This window comes from Garra rufa, chromosome 1 (assembly GCF_049309525.1).
Source record: "Garra rufa chromosome 1, GarRuf1.0, whole genome shotgun sequence".
Classification (NCBI taxonomy): domain Eukaryota; kingdom Metazoa; phylum Chordata; class Actinopteri; order Cypriniformes; family Cyprinidae; genus Garra; species Garra rufa.
The window spans coordinates 103,146,779-103,154,376 of record NC_133361.1 but is presented as its reverse complement, the minus strand read 5'-3'; the positions used below and the strand labels follow the sequence as shown (position 1 = coordinate 103,154,376).

General features: G+C 40.1%; 11 non-coding genes across 11 annotated transcripts; all 11 read right to left on the bottom strand.

Annotated features, from left to right (window-relative positions):
- Positions 1-282: 282 nt before the first annotated feature.
- Positions 283-401, bottom strand: LOC141310834 (5S ribosomal RNA). Its single transcript, XR_012348317.1, has one exon. It is a non-coding gene; the product is annotated as a 5S ribosomal RNA (ribosomal RNA).
- Positions 402-485: 84 nt separating this feature from the next.
- On the bottom strand, positions 486-604 carry LOC141295882 (5S ribosomal RNA). Its single transcript, XR_012341154.1, has one exon. It is a non-coding gene; the product is annotated as a 5S ribosomal RNA (ribosomal RNA).
- Positions 605-3,471: 2,867 nt separating this feature from the next.
- Positions 3,472-3,590, bottom strand: LOC141295056 (5S ribosomal RNA). The gene has a single exon (XR_012341000.1). It is a non-coding gene; the product is annotated as a 5S ribosomal RNA (ribosomal RNA).
- An 84-nt stretch (positions 3,591-3,674) lies between these two features.
- LOC141318987 (5S ribosomal RNA) lies at positions 3,675-3,793 on the bottom strand. The gene has a single exon (XR_012353269.1). It is a non-coding gene; the product is annotated as a 5S ribosomal RNA (ribosomal RNA).
- An 84-nt stretch (positions 3,794-3,877) lies between these two features.
- Positions 3,878-3,996, bottom strand: LOC141318633 (5S ribosomal RNA). The gene has a single exon (XR_012352937.1). It is a non-coding gene; the product is annotated as a 5S ribosomal RNA (ribosomal RNA).
- Positions 3,997-4,796: 800 nt separating this feature from the next.
- LOC141294047 (5S ribosomal RNA) lies at positions 4,797-4,915 on the bottom strand. Its single transcript, XR_012340865.1, has one exon. It is a non-coding gene; the product is annotated as a 5S ribosomal RNA (ribosomal RNA).
- Positions 4,916-4,999: 84 nt separating this feature from the next.
- LOC141319117 (5S ribosomal RNA) lies at positions 5,000-5,118 on the bottom strand. Its single transcript, XR_012353392.1, has one exon. It is a non-coding gene; the product is annotated as a 5S ribosomal RNA (ribosomal RNA).
- A 319-nt stretch (positions 5,119-5,437) lies between these two features.
- On the bottom strand, positions 5,438-5,556 carry LOC141294041 (5S ribosomal RNA). The gene has a single exon (XR_012340864.1). It is a non-coding gene; the product is annotated as a 5S ribosomal RNA (ribosomal RNA).
- Positions 5,557-5,640: 84 nt separating this feature from the next.
- Positions 5,641-5,759, bottom strand: LOC141295906 (5S ribosomal RNA). The gene has a single exon (XR_012341160.1). It is a non-coding gene; the product is annotated as a 5S ribosomal RNA (ribosomal RNA).
- Positions 5,760-6,560: 801 nt separating this feature from the next.
- Positions 6,561-6,679, bottom strand: LOC141311477 (5S ribosomal RNA). Its single transcript, XR_012348942.1, has one exon. It is a non-coding gene; the product is annotated as a 5S ribosomal RNA (ribosomal RNA).
- Positions 6,680-6,763: 84 nt separating this feature from the next.
- On the bottom strand, positions 6,764-6,882 carry LOC141314569 (5S ribosomal RNA). The gene has a single exon (XR_012350139.1). It is a non-coding gene; the product is annotated as a 5S ribosomal RNA (ribosomal RNA).
- Between the last annotated feature and the right edge of the window lie 716 nt (positions 6,883-7,598).

The window sequence follows — 7,598 nt, the reverse complement described above, 5'->3', positions numbered from 1 at the left end:
ATTACACTTGTGTCTTCCTTGTGTTGATAATACAGTGAGAGGTTCTATAAGCTAGATGTCCCACCAATCTTTCTTATGTGATGTACTCATAACCGCACATTAAGTGACATGTGATCCAAGAATCATAACGTCATCGGTGATACGAGTACCCATCACTACACTATTTCGCCTTCCTAGTGGGCGTGAGCAGAACTCACTACATAACTGGCATCTCTAGGTGGGCCAAGTTAAAATGAGATGAGTCTCCAGTAAAATTCACTACAATAGTGAAGAAAAGGCAAAAGCTTACAGCACCTGGTATTCCCAGGCGGTCTCCCATCCAAGTACTAACCAGGCCCGACGCTGCTTAGCTTCCGAGATCAGACGAGATCGGGCGCTCTCAGGGCGGTATGGCCGTAAGCGAGGGCTGCTCCAAAAAGTGGGCTATTTAAAGATCAGCCTCCGTAAAAGCCAGCATATTATATAAATAGTGAAGAAAAGGCAAAAGCTTACAGCACCTGGTATTCCCAGGCGGTCTCCCATCCAAGTACTAACCAGGCCCGACGCTGCTTAGCTTCCGAGATCAGACGAGATCGGGCGCTCTCAGCGCGGTATGGCCGTAAGTTAGGGCTGCTCCAAAAAGGGGGTTATTTAACCCCCTGGGGCCGACGGTCACGCCGGCGTGACCAACCTACTTTTTTTAAGATCTGCGCAAAAGACACTAAAAATGCTCTGTCGGTTTAAGTCATACACATTAGAGATATACATCAATGGAAACTGTAAAGCGTGTACTTTTATTTGGGCACACTCAAAAGAACAGCAGAAAGTTGTGTTTTTTTATTTAGAATAAAGAAAACAAACAGGGTGATTTCTGTTTTCTCTGTCTCCGTGAACTGCTTTTAGAAATGCGTCACTTATATCATTCAAACACGGTGAATATTTAGCACACAAACATAAAAGTGGTATCTACTGAAAGCTTGAGATTTATGCTTTTAAACAAAGTAAGTTTTATCAAAAACAAATAATCTGTGATGAATTAATCTATATGAAACCAAGGAGATGTCTAGTCTATCCAGTTCCAACTAATTATCTCTAATGTGACCGCGCCCACTATCGCGAAATCTTTTGCCATGCAAATTAGCCATGTGCTTCTAGCGAGGCAAGGACCGGATTATCTGTATGTGAGGAAACTCCCACATCACCACAACAAAGCAACATGACTTCAAGTTCATCTTGGTTACAGTTTGTTACTGAATGAAGATATGCTGTGAGGAACAAGACTTATATTTACCACGATCATAAGAAGGACGCGATGCGACGCAAACCCAGCAGGAGGAGACATTTACATGAGTAAGTCTTACTTTCATTTTCCTACTAGCTTTCGCTGTTATTTACTTTGATAAAACATGTACACATTTTACTAGTTAGACTTATTCCAAACTAAAATTCCTGACTTTATCAAATGAAACATTATGAAGTAGGCTACGTTTGATTGCATTGCATCTCTTACAATGGCAGGATATTTATAATGTTCTAGAAAAACGATGTGATTATGACTGTGAGGTGCATTTATGACGATATCTTTATGAATGTAGAATCATACTTTATTTATTTATTTTATTGTATAACAGTGTAAAAGTAATATGAGTGCTTACACTGAATGTGTGTTTACATCACGTTTATTAGTAACATATAGTGCTAAACGATAATTATTAGTTTCTTAGATATTGCATGTCCTTTTTTTTACATTAGTACAAATTCTAGAGTATAGACTGTATTCTGACAGATGATCCTGATATGATTTTTGGTTTGTTTTGTTTTTGTAGTGATCTCAAACCTGCTCAAAAGATGAATCCTGCCCTCTTTCCCATGAGTCCCTTCAAACTGTTTTCCTCTGAGAGCACTAGAAACTTGAGATGTTCACCTACACTGATATTCTAGTGTAAAACAAGTTTTTGACTTTTTTGTATTTTTTTAAGGGCACACAAAATAGCAGGTAAGATTTGTTTCATTTGTTGAACAGAATTCAGAAGAAGTTTTCAGAAATGCCACAAAGTCTGTGCACATCTGTGTGGTTAGATGAGGGAGCTCAATAATGTGTCTTTGACCTTCATTATGTATGTTTTGTTTATACAGTGATAGTAAATAAAATAAAAATAATCTAAAACTCCATTCTCTGAATCTTCTTACATTGTTTCCTTACCTGCTATAGTCAAGTCAGACATTGATGGGGCCATTAGGGAGGGCCCTTTTGTCTTTCAGGTGTGAATTGCTAAATATTCATGGGCCATTGCCACACCTATGAATAATCCCTTTCGATCACAAAACATGTTTTATAAAATTTAAATCAATATATTGTTTTCTCTGAACGAGTGAACGAGATGATTTTCACATCATTTGGTTGAAAAAATTCTAGCCTACGACATCCAATTATCTAAAGTCTTGTAAAGAAATGTCCTGTATGTGCTTCATGGCCTTATTTCAGTGACTTCAAAACTTTAGATTTTCAATAACCACGCATAAACATAGTTTTCTCAAAAACACAAACATGCCCATTAATGTTGCTTGCATATTATTGTAGCCCAATATGTGCTGATTACAATGTAATCTGACTTTAACCATTCATATGTTTTTAAGATACTGAAAAAAGCACAAATGTCAGGGCATGTCTAAACTTCTTCAGGGCCCCAAAACACCTCAGGCCCCAGAGGGTTAAAGATCAGCCTCCGTAAAAGCCAGCATATTATATAAATAGTGAAGAAAAGGCAAAAGCTTACAACACCTGGTATTCCCAGGCAGTCTCCCATCCAAGTGTAACAATCTGCCTTATCAGCTGAGTTACAAGACTAAAATGGGGTCAGATTTAACTGTGAGAGATGACTAGTGGTTAAAAGAATGAGACATAAAAGAAAATTGGTTTGAATAGATTTGGTGTATTTACAAGGTTCACATAAGACTTTAAAACAACACGATAAAACTAGGTCAACTCTGTTAAAAGAATACAGTTCATTTGTCCATACCCTAAAAACAGGTAAACTCTGTTAAAAGAATACAGTTCATTTGTCCATACCCTAAAAACAGTCCAAGAATCCCAGTGTGTTGATAAGTCCAATGTGAGTGTCCACCAGTTTATATGCAATCCACAGAAAGTGTAATCCAAAGTTTGCAGGTGGTGAATGGAAAGGTGAGCTCTAAAATTAGCAACTCCTCAATCCAACAGTTTGGTGACTGTCCTTTGTTTGTCATGCTGCTCTCTTATACAGTTGTACTTCCTGCTTCCTGCTTCCTGTCATGTGTCTAGTCACATGACAGGCCAACCATCCATTTATTAAAGACACATACACTTAAAATGTTAAGAGTAATAAAATGGCCTAAAAAACATGTAAAACACTTAAAACTCTATAATACATTTAAATGATTGTAATAAATAGAGCGGTAAAACACGTCTTTCTAAAAGCCAGCATATTATGTAAATAGTGAAGAAAAGGCAAAAGCTTACAGCACCTGGTATTCCCAGGCGGTCTCCCATCCAAGTACTAACCAGGCCCGGCGCTGCTTAGCTTCCGAGATCAGACGAGATCGGGCGCTCTCAGCGCGGTATGGCCATAAGCGAGGGCTGCCCCAAAATGTGGGCTATTTAAAGATCAGCCTCCGTAAAGGGCAGCATATTATATAAATAGTGAAGAAAAGGCAAAAGCTTACAGCACCTGGTATTCCCAGTCGGTCTCCCATCCAAGTACTAACCAGGCCCGACGCTGCTTAGCTTCCGAGATCAGACGAGATAGGGCGCTCTCAGCGCGGTATGGCCATAAGCGAGGGCTGCTCCAAAAAGTGGGCTATTTAAAGATCAGCCTCCGTAAAAGCCAGCATATTATATAAATAGTGAAGAAAAGGCAAAAGCTTACAGCACCTGGTATTCCCAGTCGGTCTCCCATCCAAGTACTAACCAGGCCCGACGCTGCTTAGCTTCCGAGATCAGACGAGATAGGGCGCTCTCAGCGCGGTATGGCCGTAAGCGAGGACTGCTCCAAAAAGTGGGTTATTTATAGATCAGCCTCCGTAAAAGCCAGCATATTATATAAATAGTGAAGAAAAGGCAAAAGCTTACAGCACCTGGTATTCCCAGGCGGTCTCCCATAAAAGTGTAACAATCGGCCTTATCAGCCGAGTTACAAGACTAAAATGGGGTCAGATTTAACTGTGAGAGATGACTAGTGGTTAAAAGAATGAGACATAAAAGAAAATTGGTTTAAATAGATTTGGTGTATTTACAAGGTTCACATAAAAGACTTTAAAACAACACGATAAAACTAAGTAAACTCTGTTAAAAGAATACAGTTCATTTGTCCATACCCTAAAAACAGGTAAACTCTGTTAAAAGAATACAGTTCATTTGTCCATACCCTAAAAACAGTCCAAGAACCCCAGTGTGTTGATAAGTCCAATGTGAGTGTCCACCAGTGTATATACAATCCACAGAAAGTGTAATCCAAAGTTTGCAGGTGGTGAATGGAAAGGTGAGCTCTAAAATTAGCAACTCCTCAATCCAACAGTTTGGTGACTGTCCTTTGTTTGTCATGCTGCTCTCTTATACAGTTGTACTTCCTGCTTCCTGTCATGTGTCTAGTCACATGACAGGCCAACCATCCATTTATTAAAGACACATACACTTAAAATGTTAAGAGTAATAAAATGGCCTAAAAACATGTAAAACACTTAAAACTCTATAATACATTTAATTGATTGTAATAAATAGAGCGGTAAAACACGTCTTTCTAAAAGCCAGCATATTATATAAATAGTGAAGAAAAGGCAAAAGCTTACAGCACCTGGTATTCCCAGGCGGTCTCCCATCCAAGTACTAACCAGGCCCGACGCTGCTTAGCTTCCGAGATCAGACGAGATCGGGCGCTCTCAGCGCGGTATGGCCATAAGCGAGGGCTGCTCCAAAAAGTGGGCTATTTAAAGATCAGCCTCCGTAAAAGCCAGCATATTATATAAATAGTGAAGAAAAGGCAAAAGCTTACAGCACCTGGTATTCCCAGGCGGTCTCCCATCCAAGTACTAACCAGGCCCGACGCTGCTCAGGTTCCGAGATCAGACGAGATCGGGCGCTCTCAGCGCGGTATGGCCATAAGCGAGGGCTGCTCCAAAAAGTGGGCTATTTAAAGATCAGCCTCCGTAATCCAACAGTTTGGTGACTGTCCTTTGTTTGTCATGCTGCTCTCTTATACAGTTGTACTTCCTGCTTCCTGTCATGTGTCTAGTCACATGACAGGCCAACCATCCATTTATTAAAGACACATACACTTAAAATGTTAAGAGTAATAAAATGGCCTAAAAATCATGTAAAACACTTAAAACTCTATAATACATGTAAATGATTGTAATAAATAGAGCGGTAAAACACGTCTTTCTAAAAGCCAGCATATTATATAAATAGTGAAGAAAAGGCAAAAGCTTACAGCACCTGGTATTCCCAGGCGGTCTCCCATCCAAGTACTAACCAGGCCCGACGCTGCTTAGCTTCCGAGATCAGACGAGATCGGGCGCTCTCAGCGCGGTATGGCCATAAGCGAGGGCTGCTCCAAAAAGTGGGCTATTTAAAGATCAGCCTCCGTAAAAGACAGCATATTATATAAATAGTGAAGAAAAGGCAAAAGCTTACAGCACCTGGTATTCCCAGGCGGTCTCCCATCCAAGTACTTACCAGGCCCGACGCTGCTTAGCTTCCGAGATCAGACGAGATCGGGCGCTCTCAGCGCGGTATGGCCATAAGCGAGGGCTGCTCCAAAAAGTGGGCTATTTAAAGATCAGCCTCCGTAAAAGCCAGCATATTATATAAATAGTGAAGAAAAGGCAAAAGCTTACAGCACCTGGTATTCCCAGGCGGTCTCCCATAAAAGTGTAACAATCGGCCTTATCAGCCGAGTTACAAGACTAAAATGGGGTCAGATTTAACTGTGAGAGATGACTAGTGGTTAAAAGAATGAGACATAAAAGAAAATTGGTTTAAATAGATTTGGTGTATTTACAAGGTTCACATAAAAGACTTTAAAACAACACGATAAAACTAGGTAAACTCTGTTAAAAGAATACAGTTCATTTGTCCATACCCTAAAAACAGGTAAACTCTGTTAAAAGAATACAGTTCATTTGTCCATACCCTAAAAACAGTCCAAGAACCCCAGTGTGTTGATAAGTCCAATGTGAGTGTCCACCAGTGTATATACAATCCACAGAAAGTGTAATCCAAAGTTTGCAGGTGGTGAATGGAAAGGTGAGCTCTAAAATTAGCAACTCCTCAATCCAACAGTTTGGTGACTGTCCTTTGTTTGTCATGCTGCTCTCTTATACAGTTGTACTTCCTGCTTCCTGTCATGTGTCTAGTCACATGACAGGCCAACCATCCATTTATTAAAGACACATACACTTAAAATGTTAAGAGTAATAAAATGGCCTAAAAATCATGTAAAACACTTAAAACTCTATAATACATGTAAATGATTGTAATAAATAGAGCGGTAAAACACGTCTTTCTAAAAGCCAGCATATTATATAAATAGTGAAGAAAAGGCAAAAGCTTACAGCACCTGGTATTCCCAGGCGGTCTCCCATCCAAGTACTAACCAGGCCCGACGCTGCTTAGCTTCCGAGACCAGACGAGATCGGGCGCTCTCAGCGCGGTATGGCCATAAGCGAGGGCTGCTCCAAAAAGTGGGCTATTTAAAGATCAGCCTCCGTAAAAGCCAGCATATTATATAAATAGTGAAGAAAAGGCAAAAGCTTACAGCACCTGGTATTCACAGGCGGTCTCCCATCCAAGTACTTACCAGGCCCGACGCTGCTTAGCTTCCGAGATCAGACGAGATCGGGCGCTCTCAGCGCGGTATGGCCATAAGCGAGGGCTGCTCCAAAAAGTGGGCTGTTTAAAGATCAGCCTCCGTAAAAGCCAGCATATTATATAAATAGTGAAGAAAAGGCAAAAGCTTACAGCACCTGGTATTCCCAGGCGGTCTCCCATAAAAGTGTAACAATCGGCCTTATCAGCCGAGTTACAAGACTAAAATGGGGTCAGATTTAACTGTGAGAGATGACTAGTGGTTAAAAGAATGAGACATAAAAGAAAATTGGTTTAAATAGATTTGGTGTATTTACAAGGTTCACATAAAAGACTTTAAAACAACACGATAAAACTAGGTAAACTCTGTTAAAAGAATACAGTTCATTTGTCCATACTCTAAAAACAGGTAAACTCTGTTAAAAGAATACAGTTCATTTGTCCATACCCTAAAAACAGTCCAAGAACCCCAGTGTGTTGATAAGTCCAATGTGAGTGTCCACCAGTGTATATACAATCCACAGAAAGTGTAATCCAAAGTTTGCAGGTGGTGAATGGAAAGGTGAGCTCTAAAATTAGCAACTCCTCAATCCAACAGTTTGGTGACTGTCCTTTGTTTGTCATGCTGCTCTCTTATACAGTTGTACTTCCTGCTTCCTGTCATGTGTCTAGTCACATGACAGGCCAACCATCCATTTATTAAAGACACATACACTTAAAATGTTAAGAGTAATAAAATGGCCTAAAAAACATGTAAAACACTTAAAACTCTATAATA